Source organism: Salmo salar, chromosome ssa09 (genome assembly GCF_905237065.1).
Source record: "Salmo salar chromosome ssa09, Ssal_v3.1, whole genome shotgun sequence".
Taxonomy (NCBI): domain Eukaryota; kingdom Metazoa; phylum Chordata; class Actinopteri; order Salmoniformes; family Salmonidae; genus Salmo; species Salmo salar.
This window is the reverse complement of record NC_059450.1, coordinates 142,423,952-142,446,451: the sequence shown is the minus strand read 5'-3', so window position 1 is coordinate 142,446,451 and position 22,500 is coordinate 142,423,952.

The following is a 22,500-nucleotide window of genomic DNA, read 5'->3' as shown; positions in this document are numbered from 1 at the left end:
ACAGAGAGACTCACAGCGTCGTGACCGTGTCTTCCACACACACACACACACACACACGCACGCACACACTTGCAATCACCATCCCTTTCACATTCATCCCCTACAAACACAATCCCATTCACACCTCTACCCCCATCACCCCTACCTCACATCTTCACATACATCCCGTACAACCATAATCTCATTTACAACTCCACCCCATCAGCCCTACCCCACGTCTTCACATACATTATTCTACATTCTATACACCCACTTACCGTTCTCTCACTCTCACTCACCCCATCTTGCCCCCCTCTGTCTGGGTGTTTCACACCCCCACCGTAACCACAGACGTCAAGACGCCATAGCCCCCAACCCACATACCACGTACCACGTGAACAGACCTTCTTCTCACTCCCCCCTTCCACATGATCCTCTCCCCCTCCCTCTCTCTCCCCCTCCCTCCCCCGCTCCACACATCTTTACTCTGCACGCTACGTCTTCATCCCCTTTTCCAACATTAATATGATTCCATCTTCATATAAACTGGAGGAGAAGTGCTTGTCAGAGATAATGAGGGTGTCATCTGTCATCTTTATCAATAGTCAGATCTGCTACTCCAGTACACTACGGCCGAGTGGCAGCATGGAGAGGAGATACACATTTTCCTCTATGACTTCCTTGTTATGTAAAGAAACAATCTGTGTCTGTGTTTTAATGGCGTACGCGCGTGTGTGTGAATGTGTGTGTGTGTGCTTACTGTAGGTGACTGTGATGTCATCGCCATGTCCATTACCACTGGGAAAATGGAATAGCACTGCACTGATTATATGTCGCTCTGCATAAGGACCGAGATGCAAATGTCTGGTGCTCTCATCACTGACTGCTGATATTGACCGGGGGACTGGTGACTGGAAATGAAGCCAGTACAGACACAGAGGTAGCTAGAACTAGAGGTTCAATCAATCAATCACATTTTATTTACTGACTGAATAATAGTCAGAAGTCATCAACCAAAATGTTCCCTGAAACTCCGAAGAGACTTCTACCACTTAACAGCAGAACGACTGCTTCATTTACGTTACAAACTATATAACTCCCCATTCAGTGCGTTTCATTGGGATTGGTTTGGATCGGCACAGGCTGACTCATGTCATCAAGACCTGATAGGTCAACAATTTGGTTTTCAAACTGCTGTCTGTGGCCCCAAGTTTCCATTTTTATTCAAACCTCCAATTGGGGCAACAGGTACCCTAGTGGTTAAGTGCATTAGGCCAATAACCAAAAAGTCACTGGTTCAAATCCCCAATCCTATTAGTTGACAAATCTATTGATGTGCCTGTGAGCAAGGCACTTACAGATTAACCTGTTAGGGCTAGGGGGCAGCATTTGCACGTCTGGATAAAAAAAATGTACCCGATTTAATCTGGTTACTAATCCTACCCAGTAACTAGAATATGCATATACTTATTATATATGGATAGAAAACACTCTAAAGTTTCTAAAACTGTTTGAATGGTATCTGTGAGTATAACAGAACTCATTTGGCAGGCAAAACCCTGAGACATTTTCTGACAGGAAGTGGATACCTGATGTGTTGTATTACCTTTAAACCTATCCCATTGAAAAACACAGGGGCTGAGGAATATTTTGGCACTTCCTATTGCTTCCACTAGATGTCACCAGCCTTTACAAAGTGTTTTGAGTCTTCTGGAGGGAGATCTGACCGAACAAGAGCCATGGAACGATGATGTCCCATTAGACACCTGGCGCGCGAGTTCATGTTGGGTACCCTCGTTCCAATACGTTATAAAAGAGTATGCATTCGTCCACCTTGAATATTATTCATGTTCTGGTTAAAAAGGCCCTAATGATTTATGCTATACAACGTTTGACATGTTTGAACGAACGTAAATATATTCTTTCCCCTCGTTCATGACGAGAAGTCCGGCTGGCTTAGATCATGTGCTAACAAGACGGAGATTTTTGGACATAAATGATGAGCTTTTTTGAACAAAACTACATTCGTTATGGACCTGTGATACCTGGAAGTGACATCTGATGAAGAGAATCAAAGGTAATGGATTATTTACATAGTATTTTCGATTTTAGATCTCCCCAACATGACGTCTAGTCTGTATCGCAACGCGTATTTTTCTGGGCGCAGTGCTCAGATTATTGCAAAGTGTGATTTCCCAGTAAGGTTATTTTTAAATCTGGCAAGTTGATTGCGTTCAAGAGATGTAAATCTATAATTCTTTAAATGACAATATAATATTTTACCAATGTTTTCTAATTTTAATTATTTAATTTGTGACGCTGACTTGACTGCCGGTTATTGGAGGGAAACGATTTCCTCAACATCAATGCCATAGTAAAACGCTGTTTTTGGATATAAATATGAACTTGATAGAACTAAAAATGCATGCATTGTCTAACATAATGTCCTAGGAGTGTCATCTGATGGAGATTGTAAAAGGTTAGTGCATCATTTTAGCTGGTTTTATGGTTTTGGTGACCCTGTCTTTGACTTGACAAAACATTACACACAACTCTTGTAAATGTACTGTCCTAACATACTCTAAATTTATGCTTTCTCCGTAAAACCTTTTTGAAATCGTAAAACGTGGTTAGATTAAGGAGATGTTTATCTTTCAAAGGGTGTAAAATAGTTGTATGTTTGAAAAATTTGAATTTTGACATTTATTTGGATTCAAATTTGCCGCTCTTGAAATGCACCTGCTGTTGATGGAGTGCACCACGGGTGGCACGCTAGCGTCCCACCTAGCCCATAGAGGTTAAGTCGGAAGTTTACGTACACCTTAGCCAAATACATTTAAACTCAGTTTTTCACAATTCCTCACATCTAATCCTAGTAAAACGTCCCTGTCTTAGGTCAGCTAGGATCACCACTTTATTTTAAGAATGTGAAATGTCAAAATAATAGTATAGAGAATTATTTATTTCAGCTTTTATTTCTTTCATCACATTACCAATGGGTCAGAAGTTTACATACACTCAATTAGTATTTGGTAGCATTGCCTTTAAATTGTTTAACTTGGGTGAAATGTTTTGGGTAGCCTTCCACAAGCTTCCCACAATAAGTTGGGTGAATTTTAGCCCATTCCTCCTGACAGAGCTGGTGTAACTGAGTCAGGTTTGTAGGCCTCCTTGCTCGCACACACTTTTTCAGTTCTGCCCACAACTTTTCTATGGGATTGAGGTCAGGTTTGTGATGGCCACTCCAATACCTTGACTTTGTTGTCCTTAAGCCATTTTGCCACAACTTTGGAAATATGCTTGGGGTCATTGTCCATTTGGAAGACCCATTTGTGACCAAGCTTTAACTTCCTGACTGATGTCTTGAGATGTTGCTTCAATATATCCACATCATTTTCCTCCTCATGATGTCATCTATTTTGTGAAGTGCACCAGTCCCTCCTGCAGCAAAGCACCCCCACAGCATGATGCTGCCACCCGCGTGCTTCACGGTTGGGATGGTGTTCTTCGGCATGCCTCCCCCTTTTTCCTCCTAACATAATGATGGTCATTATGGCCAAACAGATATATTTTTGTTTCATCAGACCAGAGGACATTTCTCCAAAAAGTGCGATCTTTGTCCCCATGTGCAGTTGCAAATCGTAGTCTGGCTTTTTTATGGCGGTTTTGGAGCAGTGGCTTCTTCCTTGATGAGCGGCCTTTCAGGTTATGTCGATATAGGATTCGTTTGACTGTGGATATAGATACTTTTGTACCTGTTTCCTCCAGCATCTTCACAAGGTCCTTTGCTGTTGTTCTGGGATTGATTTGCACTTTTCAAACCAAAGTACAATCATCTCTAGGAGATAGAACGCGTCTCCTTCCTGAGTGGTATGATGGCTGTGTGGTCCCATGGTGTTTATACTTGTGTACTATTGTTTGTACAGATGAATGTGGTACCTTCAGGTGTTTGGGAATTGCTCTCAAGGATGAACCAGACTTGTGGAGGTCTACAATTATTTTTCTGAGTTCTTGGCTGATTTCGTTTGATTTCCCCATGATGTCAATCAAAAATGCACTGAGTTGGAAGGTAGGCTTTGAAATACATCCACAGGTACACCTCCAATTGACTCAAATGATGTCAATTAGCATGTCAGAAGCTTCTAAAGCCATGACATCACTTTCTGGAATTTTCCAAGCTGTTTAAAGGCTCAGTTAACTGGAATTGTGATACAGTGAATTTTAAGTGAAATAATCTGTCTGTAAACAATTGTTGGAAAAATTATTGTGTCATGCACAAAGTAGATGTCCTAACTGACTTGCCAAAACTATAGTTTGTTAATAAGAAATTTGTGGAGTGGTTGAAAAATGTGTTTTAATGACTCCAACCTAAGTGTATGTAAACTTCCGACTTCAACTGTAACTCCAATTGATCATGTACAGTGCATTCGGAATGTATTTAGGCCCCTTTCCTTTTTTCACATTTTGTTACGTTACAGCCTTATTCTAAAATCGATTAGATGGATTTTTCCTTGCTATGAGACTCGAAAATTGAGCTCAGGTGAATCCTGTTTCCATTGATCATTCTTGGGATGTTTCTACAACTTGATTGGAGTTCACCTGTGGTCAATTCTGTTGATTGGACATGATTTGGAAAGGCACACTCCTGTCTGTATATGGTCCCACAGTTGGATTGTGTCGAGGCACAGATCTGGGGAAGGGTACCAAAAAATGTCAGCAGCATTGTAGGTCCCAAAGAACACAGTGGCCTCCATCATTTTTAAATGGAAGAAGTTTGGAACCACCAAGACTCTTCCTAGAGCTGGTTGCGCAGACAAACTTAGCAATTGGGGTGGGAAGGGCCTGGCACCATCTCTACGGTGAAGCATGGTGGTGGCAACATCATACTGTGGGGAAGTTTTTCAGCAGCAGGTACTGGGACACTAGTCAGGATCAAGGTTAAGATGGAGAGATCCTTGATGAAAACCTGCTCCAGAGCACTCAGAACCTCAGACTGGGGCGAAGGTTCACCTTCCAAAAGGACAACGACCCTAAGCACACAGTCAAGACAACGCAGGAGTGGCTTTGGGACAAGTCTCTGAATGTCCATGAATGGCCCAGCCAGAGCCTGGACTTGAACCCAATCAAACATCTCTGGAGAGACCTGAAAAAAGCTGTGCAGCGACACTCCCCATCCAACCTGACAGAGCTTGAGAGGATCTGCAGAGATGAATGGGAGAAACTCCCCATATACAGGTGTGCCAAGCTTGTAGTGTCATACCCAAGAAGACTCAAGGCTGTAATCGCTGCCAAAGGTGCTTCAACAAAGTACTGAGTAAAAGGTCTGAATACTTATGTAAATGTGTTATTTTTATTTTGTATTTGTAATACATTTCCCCAAATAAATAAAAAAAACAGTTTTTGCTGCGTCATTATGGAGTATTGTGTGTAGATTGATGATGGGAAAATAAAAATGTAATACATTTTAGAATAAAATGTGGAAAAAGTCAAGGGGTCTGAATACTTTCCAAAGGCACTGTAAGTCGCTCTGGATAAGAACGTCTGCTAAATGACTCAAATGTAAATGTAGTTCCGTTTGAATAATCCCAACTCATTTCCCTTAATGCTCCTTCACCCGGGTCTGTCTGTGTCTGTCTGGGTTTGTCTGTGTCTGGGTTTGTCTGGGTCTGTGGCTGTGTTTTCATCTAATTTCCTTGTAGCTGTTCCTCAGTCTGACAGGGAAGCACAAACATCACAGCACCTCATTACCGACAATACAGACTATTTTCACGTGTTTATTTCCACTGACACCTTTGTGCCTGTGAGGGACACGTCGTGTTTCTTTACAAGCCATTAGGTCACCAGTGATAGGCAATCTCCCTGAGCTGTCCGACTGCTGCAATAGGCACTAATAATATGACACCCACAAATACACACACACACACACACACACACACACACACACACACACACACACACACACACACACACACACACACACACACACACACACACACACACACACACACACACACACACACACACACACACAGACAGAAAGATGAAAACAGCCTGAGGTTAGGGAAAAAAACACATATGGTAATGAATGAGGTGTTGTGTGGTGTTTAAATGGAGCAGATTTCATTCCATCATTCTCTTTCATCTCTCTCTCCCTCACACACGCCCTCTCTCTCTCTCTCACACACACACACACACACACACACACATACACACACACACACACTGCACACAAACCCATGTAAGAAAGCAGGAATGCACACACACACTCATGACGCTCCCTGAAAATGGCACTCTCAAAACCTCTTATTATGTAATGAGAATCTAATCAGAATAACGATCCATTGCTTCGATTCAAATGACCTGATGGGTCTGAAATTAGAGAAAGCATTTATAGTAATTTGAATAATAAATTTTTGATATTTAAGACAGTGGAAAACTTTAACATTTCATTGAATAAGTCTGTACCCATCTCAAGCTGAATGTGCAGAGCCAGGATTTTCCCTCAGTCATAGAGACAGGCCATTTCAACAACTCAAACACATCACTCACGCATCATCCCTTCTTCTCTCCTGAATAGGACTCATGTTTTATTCACTATATTCCATAAGCATATTTCTCCCCTCTAATCCTCAAACAGTGGAGCTTAGAAGAGCTGTCTGTCATAGACTGTTACATCACTACGTTAGAAAACACTACAACCGTCCTTCAAAGCCAATCCATTGTTTCTGCTATTCTATTTCACATATGGCTTTTATATCTTCTCTATATTGCAATTGAATTACAGACAATTCTCCCTTCAAAAACACACTAGTCATTTCAGATATCCTTTCAAAAACACTTACTCACATACACTTACAAAGGAATACGAAGAGCCTACCCACTGGGCAACGTGGAAAACTGATTGGATTTGTATCCAATGTAAGAGAATTTTGTCTTTCTTTCACCCAACCGTTAACATTCATCCAATGACATGGTGACATTTTATGTAAGAACTCAACCAAACGTAAATCAACTGATGTCTGTGGCCAGTGGGTAGTTTAAAGTCCATTGTCTGTGGCTAGTGGGTAGTTTATAGTCTAATGTCTGTGGCCAGTGGGTAGTTTAAAGTCCATTGTCTGTGGCCAGTGGGTAGTTTATAGTCTAATGTCTGTGGCCAGTGGGTAGTTTATAGTCTAATGTCTGTGGCCAGTGGGGAGTTTATAGTCTAATGTCTGTGGCCAGTGGGTAGTTTATAGTCTATTGTCTGTGGCCAGTGGGTTGTTTAAAGTCCATTGTCTGTGGCCAGTGGGTAGTTTATAGTCTATTGTCTGTGGCCAGTGGGTAGTTTATAGTCTAATGTCTGTGGCCAGTGGGTAGTTTAAAGTCCATTGTCTGTGGTCAGTGGGTAGTTTATAGTCTATTGTCTGTGGCCAGTGGGTAGTTTATAGTCTAATGTCTGTGGCCAGTGGGTCGTTTATAGTCTAATGTCTGTGGCCAGTGGGTAGTTTAAAGTCCATTGTCTGTGGTCAGTGGGTAGTTTATAGTCTATTGTCTGTGGCCAGTGGGTAGTTTATAGTCTAATGTCTGTGGCCAGTGGGTAGTTGATAGTCTAATGTCTGTGGTTAGGGGATAGATTGTAGTCTAAAGTCTGTGGAGAGTGGGTAGATTAAAGTCGAATGTCGGTGGTCTGTGGGTAGTTATACTCTGATGTCTGTGGCCAGTGGGTGGTTTATAGTCTAATGTCTGTGGCCAGTGGGTAGTTTATAGTCTAATGTCTGTGGCCAGAGGGTAGTTTATAGCCTAATGTCTGTGGCCAGTGGGTTGTTTAAATGCAGCATAAATACTGGAGGCTGAGACAGGAGGGGTCAGGAGACACTGTGGCCCCATCCGATGATACCCCCGGACAGGGCCAAACAGACAGCATATAACTCCACCCACTTTGCCAAAGCACAGCCCCCACACCACTAGAGGGATATCTCCAACCACCAATTTACCATCCTGAGACAAGGCCGAGTATAGCCCACAAAGATCTCCGCCACGGCACAACCCAAGGGGGAGCACCAACCCAGACAGGAAGACCACGTCAGTGACTCAACTCACTCAAGTGATGCACCCCTCCTAGGGACGGCATGGAAGAACACCAGTAAGCCAGTGACTCAGCCCCTGTAATAGGGTTAGAGGCAGAGAATCCCAGTGGAGAGAGGGGAACCGGCCAGGCAGAGACAGCAAGGGCGGTTCGTTGCTCTAGAGCCTTTCCGTTCACCTTCACACTCCTGGGCCAGACTACACTTAATCATAGGACCTACTGAAGAGATGAGTCTTCAGTAAAGACTTAAACCTCTTACATCTAGGCGTTCCGCCAGCGGAACCCCTAGCCAACAGCTAATGGGATCGCATGGCGCGAAATACAAAAACCAAAAAAATCCAATAATTTCAATTTTTCAAACATACGACCATTTTACACCATTTGAAAGATAAACCTCTCCTGAATCCAACCACGTTGTGCGATTTCAAAAAAGCTTTACAGCAAAAGCAAAACATTAGATTATGTTAGGAGAGTACATTTTCCAAACAAGCATATATGTCAATAAAACCCAAAACACAGCTAAATGAAGCACTAACCTTTGATGATCTTCATCAGAAGACACTCCTAGGACATTATGTTATACAATACATGTATGTTTTGTTCAATCAAGTTCATATTTTTATCCAAAAACAGCTTTTTACATTGGCGCCTGATGTTCAGAAAATGTATTCCCACCAAAAACGTCCGGTGAATTTACAAAAATACTCATCATAAACGTTGACAAAATACATAACAATTATTTTAACAATTATAGATACAGAACTCCTTTATGCAATCGCTGTGTCAGATTTTAAAATAGCTTTTTGGCGAAAGCACATTTTTCAATATTCTGACACCATCACGGCGAGCTATTCAGATACCCGCCAAGTTCGGGGCAAACTAAACTCAGAATTAATATTAGAAATATTGTATTACCTTTGCTGATCTTCGTCAGAATGCACTCCTAGGACTGCTACTTCCACAAGAAATTTTGTTTTTGTTCTAAATAATCCATAGTTATGTCCAAATATCTCAGTTTTGTTCGTACGTTCAAGTCACTATCCAAAGAGTAACGCGCGAGCGCATTTCGAGACACAAAAAGTAAAAATGTTCCATTACCGTACTTAGAAGCATGTCAAACGCTGTTTAAAATCAGTTTTTATGGTATTTTTTACGTAAAATTGCGATAATATTCCAACCGGACAATAGTGTATTCATTCAAGGAGGAAAAGAAAAAACAGTGTGCTCGCGGGAACGCGCATATCCCATCTCTTTGTCCCCAGGCAGACCACTCAGAAACTGAGCTTCTATACTCTGCCCAGTGACAGGGGAATGCTCAAAACACTTTCTGAAGGCTTTAGACAGCCAATGGAAGCCTTAGAAAGTGCAACGTGACAGCACAGATACTGTAGTTTTGAAAGGGACTAGAAAGAAGAACTACATTTCTCAGATCCTACACTTCCTGGTTGAGTTTTTCTCAGGTTTTTGCCTGCCATATGAGTTCTGTTATACTCACAGACACCATTCAAACAGTTTTAGAAACTTCAGAGTGTTTACTATCCAAATATATTACTATGCATATTCCCGTTTCTGGGCAAGAGTAGTAACCAGATTAAATCGGGTACGTTTTTTCATCCGGCCGTGAAAATACTGTCCCCTATCCATATCAGGTTAAAGGTTGAGACTGAGTCTGCGTCTCTCACATGGGTAGGCAGACCATTCCATAAAAATGGAGCTCTATACGAGAAAGCCCTGCCTCCAGCTGTTTGCTTAGAAATTCTAGGGACAATTAGGAGGCTTGCGTCTAATGACCGTACGTGTAGGTATGTATGGTAGGACCAAATCAGAAAGATAGGTAGGAGCAAGTCCATGTAATGCTTTGTAGGTTAGCAGTAAAACCTTGAAATCAGCCCTCGCCTTAACAGGAAGCCAGTGTAGGGAGGCTAGCACTGGAGTAATATGATCACATTTTTTGGTTCTAGTCAGGATTCTAGCAGCTGTATTTAGCACTAACTGAAGTTTATTTAGTGCTTTATCCGGGTAGCCGGAAAGTAGAGCATTGCAGTAGTCCAACCTAGAAGTAACAAAAGCATGGATTAATTTTTCTGCATCATTTTTGGACAGAAAGTTTTTGATTTTTGCAATGTTACGTAGATGGAAAAAAGCTGTCCTTGAAACAGTCTTGATATGTTCTTCAAAAGAGAGATCAGGGTCCAGAGTAACGCTGAGGTCCTTCACAGTTTTATTTGAGACGACTGTACAATCATCCAGATTAATTGTCAGATTCAACAGAAGATCTCTTTGTTTCTTGGGACCTAGAACAAGCATCTCTGTTTTGTCCAAGTTTAGAAGCAGAACGTTTGCAGCCATCCACTTCCTTATGTCTGAAACACAGGCTTCTAGCGAGGGCAATTTTGGGGCTTCACCATGTTTCATTGAAATGTACAGCTGTGTGTCATCCGCATAGCAGTGAAATTTAACATTATGTTTCCGAATGACATCCCCAAGAGGTAAAATATATAGTGAAAACAATAGTGGTCCTTAAACAGAACCTTGAGGAACACCGGAATTTACAGTTGATTTGTCAGATGACAAACCATTCACAGAGACAAACTGATATTTTTCCGACAGATAAGATCTAAACCAGGCCAGAACTTGTCCATGTAGACCAATTTGAGTTTCCAATCTCTCCAAAAGAATGTGGTGATCGATGGTATCAAAAGCAGCACTAAGATCTAGGAGCATGAGAACAGATGCAGAGCCTTGGTCTGACGCCATTAAAAGGCAATTTACCACCTTCACAAGTGCAGTCACAGTGCTCTGAGGGGGTCTAAAACCAGACTGAAGCGTTTCGTATACATTGTTTGTCTTCAGGAAGGCAGTGAGTTGCTGCGCAACAGCTTTTTCAAAATGTTTTGAGAGGAATGGAAGATTCGATATAGGCCGATAGTTTTTTATAATTTCTGGGTCAAGATTTGGCTTTTTCAAGAGAGGTTTTATTACTGCCACTTTTAGTGAGTTTGGTACACATCCGGTGGATAGAGAGCCGTTTATTATGTTCAACATAGGAGGGCCAAGCACAGGAAGCAGCTCTTTCTTTTAGTTGGAATAGGGTCCAGTATGCAGCTTGAAGGTTTAGAGGCCATGATTATTTTCGTCATTGTGTCAAGAGATATAGTACTAAAACACTTTAGTGTCTAGGTCCTGGCAGAGTTGTGCAGACTCAGGACAACGGAGCTTGGAGGAATACGCAGATACCTCTTGAGGATACCGTAGGATAGGGGGCGCCACAGCGCATTTTGAAAAAAAATCGTTCCCATTTTCAACGGCCTACTAATCAAACTCAGAAGATAGGGCATGCATATACTTATTATATATGGATAGAAAACACTCTAAAGTTTCTAAAACTGTTTGAATGGTGTCTGTGAGTATAACAGAACTCATATGGCAGTCAAAACCCCGAGACCGATTGAAACAGGAAGTGTAATTCTGAATTGTGGACTCGACTTCATCACTTTGCCTATTAATCACACCGTGAGCAATGGTTCACTGAGCACTTCCTATTGCTTCCACTAGATGTCGCCAGTCCTTTCACAGTGGTTTGAGCCTTATAGAGTCAAAACTCAGTGAATGACACGAGTTTGAAATTGGTCACAGGGGATGGGCCATCACCATTATGACGCCGGCGGCCATGTCTGCCCCCACCTTTGGATACGGTTTTAAAGGCCATGACATCATCCCCCTCGAATCTTATTGGCTCTCTTGGTGTTAGAGGCCCTGAAGATTTATTTTATACAACGTTTGACATGTTTGAACGAACCTACATGCGCGAGCATTGCATTTATTATGAACTTCAGACCTGCGCTTGGAGAGAGCCATAGGACGCGCTACCAACATCAGGCTAATGGAACGTGAAGTATGGACTTTTTGACCGAAAATACATCTGTTATGGACCTGGGATGCTTTCTGATGAAGACAACTAAAGGTAGGCGATTATTGACAATATTATAGAAGATAAGATGTGACATGAGATTCTTTCCAAGATGGCGCCGAGCTCTGTATATTAGCTAATTTTCTGAGTATCGCATCTCCTTTTATCGCAAAGTGTGATTACCCAGTAAAGTTAATTTAAAATCTGGTATGACGGGTGTTCTCAAGAGATATTCATCTATAAATGTTAGATTGACAATATACATTTAAAAAATCGTTATAGGATAGTAATTTAGGGAAATGTAGCATTGTTTACCGGGACGCTTTTGAGGGGAAATTATGTAGTCAACGTCAGACAGAGATGTAAAATGCTGTTTTTATATATAAATATGACCTTTATTGAATAAAAGAATGCATGCATTGTATAACATGATGTCCTAGGGGTGCCATCTGATGAAGTTTGTAAAAGGTTAGTGCTGCATTTAGCTGTTTTTTGATTATATGTGATGCAAGTGGTTGGTCGGAAAATGGCTATGAAGCTGCTTTTTTACGATGGACTCATCTAATATAATCTAATGATTTGCTTTTCCTGTAAAACCTTTTTGAAATCGGACGACGTGGGTCGATTCAGGAGAGGTGTATCTATAAAAAAAAAATATATATATTATTATTTTTTTTTTTAAATTATGATTTTTTTTTTTAATGCTAATTGGCGATATGATTTTTCGCTGGATTTTGATCCCGCTAACGGGATCAGACGCTGAAGAGGTTTTAAAGAGGAGTCCGTAATTTGCTTTCTAATGATCATGATCTTTTCCTCAAAGAAGTTCATAAATGTATTATTGCTGAAGTGAAAGCCATCCTCTCTTGGGGAATGCTGCTTTTTAGTTAGCTTTGCGACAATATAAAAAATAAATTTCGGATTGTTCTTATTTTCCTCAATTAAGTTGGAAAAATAAGATGATCGAGCAGCAGTGAGGGCTCTTCGATACTGCACGGTACTGTCTTTCCAAGCTAGTCGGAATACTTCCAGTTTGGTGTGGCGCCATTTCCGTTCCAATTTTCTGGAAGCTTGCTTCAGAGCTCGTGTATTTTCTGTGTACCAGGGAGCTAGTTTGTTATGACAGATGTTTTTAGTTTTTAGGGGTGCAACTGCATCTAGGGTATTGCGCAAGGTTAAATTGAGTTCCTCAGTTAGGTGGTAAACTGATTTTTGTCCTCTGACGTCCTTGGGCAGGCAGAGGGAGTCTGGAAGGGCATCAAGGAATCTTTGGGTTGTCTGAGAATTTATAGCACGACTTTTAATGCTCCTTGGTTGGGGTCTGAGCAGATTATTTGTTGCGATTGCAAACGTAATAAAATGGTGGTCCGATAGTCCAGGATTATGAGGAAAAACATTAAGATCCACAACATTTATTCCATGGGACAAAACTAGGTCCAGAGTATGACTGTGGCAGTGAGTAGGTCCAGAGACATGTTAGACAAAACCCACTGAGTCGATTATGGCTCCGAAAGCCTTTTGGAGTGGGTCTGTGGACTTTTCCATGTGAATATTAAAGTCACCAAAAATTTGACTATTATCTGCTATGACTACAAGGTCCGATAAGAATTCAGGGAACTCAGCGAGGAACGCTGCATATGGCCCAGGAGGTCTGTAAACAGTAGCTATAAAAAGTGATTGAGTAGGCTGCATAGATTTCATGACTAGAAGCTCAAAAGACGAAAACGTCGTTGTTTTTTTTGTAAATTGAAATTTGCCATCGTAAATGTTAGCAACACCTCCGCCTTTGCGGCATGCACGGGGGATATGGTCACTAGTGTAACCAGGGGGTGAGGCCTAATTTAACACTGTAAATTCACCAGGCTTAAGCCATGTTTCAGTCAGGCCGATCACATCAAGACTATGATCAGTGATTAGTTCATTGACTATAACTGCCTTGGAAGTGAGGGATCTAACATTAAGTAGTCCTATTTTGAGATGTGAGGTATCACAATCTCTTTCAATAATGGCAGGGATGGAGGAGGTCTTTATTCTAATGAGATTGCTAAGGCGACCACCGCCATCTTTAATTTTGCCCAACCTAGGTCGAGGCACAGAGACGGTCTCAATGGGGATAGCTGAGCTGACAACACTGACTGTGCTAGTGGCAGACTCCACTAAGCTGGCAGGCTGGCTAACAGCCTGCTGCCTGGCCTGCACCCTATTTCATTGTGGAGCTAGAGGAGTTAGAGCCCTGTCTATGTTCGTAGATAAGATGAGAGCACCCCTCCAGCTAGGATGGAGTCCGTCACTCCTCAGCAGGCCAGGCTTTGAGTCCCAGAAAGAGGGCCAATTATCTACAAATTCTATCTTTTGGGAGGGGCAGAAAACAGTTTTCAACCAGCGATTGAGTTGTGAGACTCTGCTGTAGAGTTCATCACTCCCCCTAACTGGGAGGGGGCCAGAGACAATTACTCGATGCCGACACATCTTTCTAGCTGATTTGCACGCTGAAGCTATGTTGCGCTTGGTGACCTCTGACTGTTTCATCCTAACATCGTTGGTGCCGACGAGGATAACAATATCCCTATACTCTCTACACTCGCCAGTTTTAGCTTTAGCCAGCAGTAGTTTATAGTCTAATGTCTGTGGCCAGTGGTTAGTTTATAGTCTATTCTCTGTGGCCAGTGGGTAGTTTGTAGTCTAATGTTTGTGGCCAGTGGGTAGTTTGTAGTGTATAATGTCTGTGGCCAGTGGTTAGTTTGTAGTCTAATGTATGTGGCAAGTGGGTGGATTATAGTCCAATGTCTGTGGCTAGTGGGTAGTTTATACTCTGATGTCTGTGGCCAGCGGGTAGTTTATATTCTGATGTCTGTGGCCAGTGGGTCGTTTATACTCTTATGCCTGTGGCAATTGGGTAGTTTGTAGTCTAATGTCTGTGGCCAGTGGGTAGATTAAACTGTTATGTCTGTGTCCAGTGGGTAGGTTACAGTCTTTTGTCTGTGGCCATTGGGCAGTCTGTCTAATGTCTGTGGGTAGTGTATACTCTGATGTCTGTGGCCAGTGGGTAGTTTATACTCTGATGTCTGTGGCTAGTGGGCAGTTTATAGTCTATATTCTGTGGCCATTGGGTAGTTTATAGTCTAATGTCTGTGGCCGGTGGGTAGTTTGTAGTGTATAATGTCTGTGGCCAGTGGTTAGTTTATAGTCTAATGTCTGTGGCCAGTGGGTAGTGTATATTCTGATGTCTGTGGCCAGTGGGTAGTTTAAAGTCTAATGTCTGTGGCCAGCGGGTAGTTTGTACTCTGATGTCTGTGGCCAGTGGGTAGTTATACTCTGATGTCTGTGCCAGTGGGTTGCTTTTATTCTGATGTCTGTGGCCAGAGGGTAGTGTATAGTCTATTGTCTGTGGTCACCTGGTAGTTATTATTCAGATGTCTGTGGCCAGTGGGTAGTTATACTCTGATGTCTGTAGCCAGTGGGTAGTTTATATTCTGATGTCTGTGGCCAGTTGGTAGTTTATTCTCTGATGACTGAGGCCAGTGGGTCATGCATACTCTGATGTCTGTGGCCATTTGGTAGTTTATTCTCTTATGTCTGTGTCCAGTGGGTAGTTTATAGTCTAATGTCTGTGGCCAGTGGGTAGTTTGTAGTCTAATGTCTGTGTCCAGTGGGTAGTTTATAGTCTAATTTATGTGGCCAGTGGGTAGTTTATAGTCTAATGTCTGTGGCCAGTGGGTAGTTTGTTGTCTAATGTTTGTGGGCAAGTGGGTAGTTTATAGTCTAATGTCTGTGGCCAGTGGGTGGTTTATAGTCTAATTTCTGTGGCCAGTGGGTAGATTACAGTCTAATGTCTGTGGCAAGTGGGTAGTTTATTGTCTGATGTCTGTGGCCAGTCATTAGTTTATACTCTAATGTCTGTGGCCAGTGGGTAGTTTACAGTCTAATGTCTGTGGCAAGTGGGTAGTTTATTGTCTGATGTCTGTGGCCAGTCATTAGTTTATACTCTAATGTATGTGGCCAGTGGGTAGTTTATAGTCTAATGTCTGTGGCCAGTGGCCAGTTTATAGTCTAATGTCTGTGGCCATTGGGTAATTTATAATCTAATGTCTGTGGCCAGTGGGTAGTTTATAGTCTAATGTCTGTGGCCAGTGGGTAGTTTATAGTCTAATGTCTGTGGCCAGTGGGTAGTTTGTTGTCTAATGTTTGTGGGCAAGTGGGTAGTTTATAGTCTAATGTCTGTGGCCAGTGGGTGGTTTATATTCGTATGTCTGTGGCCAGTGTTTAATTTTTACTCTGATGTCTGTGGCCAGTGTGTAGATTATAGTCTAATGTCTGTGGCCAGTGGGTCGTTTATAGTCTAATTTCTGTGGCCAGTGGGTAGATTACAGTCTAATGTCTGTGGCAAGTGGGTAGTTTATTGTCTGATGTCTGTGGCCAGTCATTAGTTTATACTCTAATGTCTGTGGCCAGTGGGTATTTTACAGTCTAATGTCTGTGGCAAGTGGGTAGTTTGTTGTCTGATGTCTGTGGCCAGTCATTAGTTTATACTCTAATGTCTGTGGCCAGTGGGTAGTTTATAGTCTAATGTCTGTGGCCAGTGGCCAGTTTATAGTCTAATGTCTGTGGCCAGTGGGTAGTTTATAATCTAATGTCTGTGGCCAGTGGGTAGATTATAGTCTAATGTCTGTGGCCAGTGGGTAGTTTATAGCCTAATGTCTGTGGCCAGTGGGTAGTTAATAGTCTAATGTCTGCGGACAGTGGGTAGTTTATCCTGTTAGCGCTAGGGGGCAGTATTGACACGGCTGGATAAAAAACATACCCGATTTAATCTGGTTACCACTCCTACCCAGTAACTAGAATATGCATATACTTATTACATATGGATAGAAAACACCCTAAATTTTCTAAAACTGTTTGAATGGTGTCTGTGAGTATAACAGAACTCAAATGGCAGGTCAAAACCTGAGAGATTCCTTTACAGGAAGTGGCCTGTCTGACCATTTCTTGAACTTCTTTTCCATCTCTATCATTTACTAAGGATCTCTGCTCTAACGTGACACTTCCCACGTCGTCCATAGGCGCTCAGAGCCCGGGAAAAAACAGAATGTCGTCATTCCAGCCCCAGGCTGAAACACATTATCGCCTTTCTCAAGTGGCCGATCAAGGGACACTGGGCTTATGCGCGTGACCCCGACCGCCCCCGCCTTTGGGATTTTTTCCTCTGTTTGCCGAAAAGGAGATTCCCTGTCGGAATATTATCGCTTTTCTACGAGAAAAATGTCGTAAAAATTGATTTTAAAAAGCGGTTGACATGCTTCGAAGTACGGTAATGGAATATTTAGAATTTTATTGTCACGAATTGCGCCATGCGCGCGACACTTCTTTACTATTTCGGATAGTGTCTGGAACGCATACGAACAAAACGCCGCTATTCGGATATAACGATGGATTATTTTGGACCAAACCAACATTTGTTATTGAAGTAGCAGTCCTGGGTGTGCATTCTGACGAAGACAACAAAAGGTAATCAAACTTTTATAATAGTAAATATGATTATGGTGAGTGCTAAACTTGCCGGGTGTCTAAATAGCGAGCCCGTGATGCCTGGGCTATGTACTTAGAATATTGCAAAATGTGCTTTCACCAAAAAGCTATTTTAAAATCGGACATATCGAGTGCATAGAGGAGGTCTGTATCTATAATTCTTAAAATAATTGTTATGCTTTTTGTGAACGTTTATCGTGAGTAATTTAGTAAAATGTTAGCAAATTCCCCGGAAGTTTGCGGGGGGTATGCTAGTTCTGAACGTCACATGCTAATGTAAAAAGCTGTTTTTTGATATAAATATGAACTTGATTGAACAAAACATGCATGTATTGTATAACATAATGTCCTAGGGTTGTCATCTGATGAAGATGGTACTCTGCTGACATAATCTAATGTTTTGCTTTCGTTGTAAAGCCTTTTTGAAATCGGACAGTGTGGTTAGATTAACGAGAGTCTTGTCTTTAAATGGCTGTAAAATAGTCATATGTTTGAGAAATTGAAGTAATAGGATTTTTAAGGTTTTGAAAATCGCGCCACAGGCTGGCAGTGGCTGTTACGTAGGTGGGACGCAAGCGTCCCACCTAGCCCATAGAGGTTATACTATGATGTCTCTGGCCAGTGCGTAGTTTATACTGTGATATCTGTGGTCAGTGGGTAGTTTATTGTCTATTGTCTGTGGCCAGTGGGTCGTTTATACTCTGATGTCTGTGGCCAGTGGGTAGTTATAGTCTAATGTCTGTGGTCAGTGGGAAGTTTATTGTCTATCGTCTGTGACCAGTGTGTAGTTTATAGTCTAATGTCTGTGTCCAATGGGTAGTGTTTACTCTGATGTCTGTGGCCAGTGGGTAGTTTATAGACTGTCTGTGGCCAGTGGGTAGTTTATTGTCTAATGTCTGTGGCCAGTGGGTAGTGTATACTCTGATGTCTGTGGCCAGAGGGTTATTTATAGTCTAATGTCTGTGGCCAGTGGGTAGTTTATAGTCTATTGTCTGTGGTCACCTGGTAATTATTATTCTAATGTCTGTGGCCAGTGGGAAGTTTGTAGTCTAATGTCTGTAGCCAGTGGGTAGTTTATAGTCTAATGTCTGTGGCCAGTGGGTAGTTTGTAGTCTAATGTCTGTGGCCATTGGGTAGTTTATTGTCTGATGTCTGTGGCCAGTGGTTAGTTTATAGTCTAATGTCTGTGGCCAGTGGGTAGTTTATAGTCTAATGTCTGTGGCCAGTGGGTAGTTAATAGTCTAATGTCTGTGGACAGTGGGTAGTTTATACTCTGATGTCTCTGGCCAGTGGGTAGTTTATACTGTGATATCTGTGGTCAGTGGGTAGTTTATTGTCTATTGTCTGTGGCCAGTGGGTCGTTTATACTCTGATGTCTGTGGCCAGTGGGTAGTTTATAGTCTTATGTCTGTGGACAGTGGGTAGATCATAGTCTAATGCCTGTGTCCAATGGGTAGTTTAGAGTCTAATGTCTGTGGCCAGTGGGTAGTGTTTATTCTGATGTCTGTGGCCAGTGGGTAGTTTATAGTCTGTCTGTGGCCAGTGGGTAGTTTATTGTCTAATGTCTGTGGCCAGTGGGTAGTTTATAGTCTATTGTCTGTGATCACCTGGTAATTATCATTCTAATGTCTGTCGCCAGTGGGTAGTTGGTAGTCTATTGTCTGTGGCCAGTAAGTAGTTTATTGTCTATTGTCTGTGGCCATTGGGTAGTTTATAGTCTAATGTCTGTGGCCAGTGGGTAGTTTGTAGTCTAATGTCTGTGGCCAGTGGGTAGTTTATAGTCTAATGTCTGTGGCCAGTGGGTAGTGTTTACTCTGATGTCTGTGGCCAGTGGGTAGTTTATAGTCTAATGTCTGTGGCCAGTGGGTAGTGTATACTCTGATGTCTGTGGCCAGTGGGTAGTTTATAGTCTAATGTCTGTGGCCATTGGGTAGTCTATACTCTTCAGTGTCCATAGTGCTTGTTGAAGGCAGTAGTATATACGTGCAGTAGATACAGTAGAGCGTGTGTGTCTGTGTTAATTTGCGTGTGTGTGCGAGTGTGAATGTGTGTGCGAGTGTGAATGTGTGTGAGTGTGTGTGTGTGTGTGTGTGTGTGTGTGTGTGTGTGTGTGTGTGTGTGTGTGTGTGTGTGTGTGTGTGTGTGTGTGTGTGTGTGTGCTGTACCCTGCAGGCTTTGTCAGCATGGATTAAGAGCAGAAATGTCATTACAGTCTCCTCTGTCTGCCATGGACTATCAGACTGTCTGCTGGAGAGAAAGGTCATTACAGTCTCCTCTGTCTGCCATGGATTATCAGACTGCCTGATGGAGAGAAAGGTCATTACAGTCTCCTCTGTCTGCCATGGACTATCAGACTGCCTGATGGAGAGAAAGGTCATTACAGTCTCCTCTGTCTGCCATGGATTATCAGACTGCCTGATGGAGAGAGAGGTCATTACAGTCTCCTCTGTCTGCCATGGACTATCAGACTGCCTGATGGAGAGAAAGGTCATTACAGTCTCCTCTGTCTGCCATGGACTATCAGACTGCCTGATGGAGAGAAAGGTCATTACAGTCTCCTCTGTCTGCCATGGACTATCAGACTGCCTGATGGAGAGAAAGGTCATTACAGTCTTCTCTGTCTGCCATGGAGTATCAGACTGTCTGCTGGAGAGACAGGTCATTACTGTCTCCTCTGTCTGCCATGGACTATCAGACTGTCTGCTGGAGAGAAAGGTCATTACAGTCTCCTCTGTCTGCCGTGGACTATCAGACTGCCTGATGGAGAGAAAGGTCATTACAGTCTCCTCTGTCTGCCATGGACTATCAGACTGCCTGATGGAGAGGGACCACAGTACAGCACAGACACAGGAGAGGTACCACAGCTATTGTCCATGAAATCAATGGGAATTTGAAGTTGTTTTTGTGAAATTACTATTATGCATTATTATTTTGTTGATGTGCCTGTGGTCTGTGTGTGTGTGAGTTTGTATGTCTGTCTTTCTGTACGACCATTCTTATGTTTCGCATTAGACAGAGCACTTGTCAAGGAGCTCCATTTTACATGTCCCCTGACATGTGCAACTGTCACACTGAAAGGAGCCAAGATATGACTCTTTAACATTTAGTCGGCCATTCCGGTGCTGGATAGTTTCCACCTGCTTCCACTCAGGGGGTAAGCTGAGCCGAGCAGGTCGGGCTCATGGACCTCAGCCGCTGTTCTGAGCTCATCAGTGGGGATGTTTAATGGCTGAGAGGGCCTTGGTTGAGAGGCCCAATCACTGAACACAATACTGCTCTGTCTGTCAGTCTGCCGTTAACAGGACCATGTGGAGGACAGGACAGAGGACTGGACAGAGGACTGGACAGAGGACAGGACAGAGGACAGGAGGAGAGAGGAAGACAAAAATGACAGAATGAAGGTGGAAGAAGGGAGGTTGAGGCAGAGAGAGAGAGATGTCTTTGTCTTTATTCTTTTAGATCTTTTGTGAGTGTAATGTTTACTGTAAAGAAAAATAGGTTGATTTGACTTTTGTATATTATCTACCTCACTTGCTTTGGCAATGTTAACATATGTTTCCCATGCCAATAAAGCCCCTTGAATAGAAATGTAATTGAGAGATAGAGAAAGACCTAGACACAGTAGGCCTGGGCTATTTTTGTGGACCTCTTAGTGAGATTTATTCAACACCTGAAGGGTAATCAATGATTTTGTTCTCCCCAGGGTGGATTGGGAGAGGGGAGCTAAAGTTAAACAACATACAGGTGCATACACTCCCACCAGCACACACACACACCATCATTCACCTGGAGTTGCTATGGGTACGGAGTTTGTGTCACCCTCGGCATCTGTAGGTAGATATAAAAAATAAATTAGGTGTTTTTTTCTCACTTTGCTCATTAAGCCTCCAGTAACACACACACACACACACACACACACACACACACACACACACACACACACACACACACACACACACACACACACACACACACACACACACACGATCACCAGTGTTCAACATCAACAATGAGATGATCTGTCTGGGCTGGAGAAACGATGGCCACCAAGGCCAGACAGACCAGACAGGGAGGGAGGAAGACGGGGGACAGGTCTGGAGAGGGGGTCCAGTTACTGGTGGTCCAGATTGATGAAGGGACGGTTAGCCATTACGGGTTGGAAGGTTAAGAACTGGTTTCTCATGGCACAGTGGGGGTTGGCAGTGGGGAGGGCAATGAGTGGAGAGGAGGAGGTCTTACTGGAGTGAATAGTGGTCGGGTGGGTGGGTGATATGGGCTGATTGGGATGGTGGTGGGGGGGTTCACAGCAGGCTTGGTAAATGAGATGGGGGATGCTGCTGCTTTTGGCAGAGGTAATGGACACCAGAAGGACTGGGCTGCTTCACCTTCTCAAGGACAAAACTGAGATTAACATCCAACATCCCTCCGGCACACTCACCCTAACCCCCCACCCCCCCCACCCCTCTCTACAAGACACACTCCTTCCCCCATCCTCTACTCACAGAGGAGCTCAACCTCCTGTCTCATTTCTCAGACAAGGATTGTAACTAACAAATAACCATGAATGTGTGCATATGTGTATGTATATGCACTCAGTAGGATTCCTCTTCCACATACCTTCTGCTCTGACCTCCTCACATGTCCAGAGGAGCAGTCTGATTATTTTATATTAGCCCCCTGCAGAATATATTGGCCCCCTGCAGGATATATTGGCCCCCTGCAGGAACCAGAGACTACACCGCATGTAGTTGTCTCTGCTTCCCTCTGTGTGCTGGTGTCCGAACACTCCCTCACAGGGGCACATTACTCTCCACACGCCTGACATGACCTGATACAGAGACAGAAGATGGGAGGGAGGGTGGGATGGATGGATGGAGGGAAGGGGAAGAAAGAAAATGAGAGAGAAAGAGTACAGAAGGTAGAGGTAGAGAATGACAAACAGACAGAGAGAGCAAGTAGAAGGAGCGGTAGAGGGAGCGAGAGAGAGAGAGAGAGAGAGAGAGAGAGAGAGAGAGAGAGA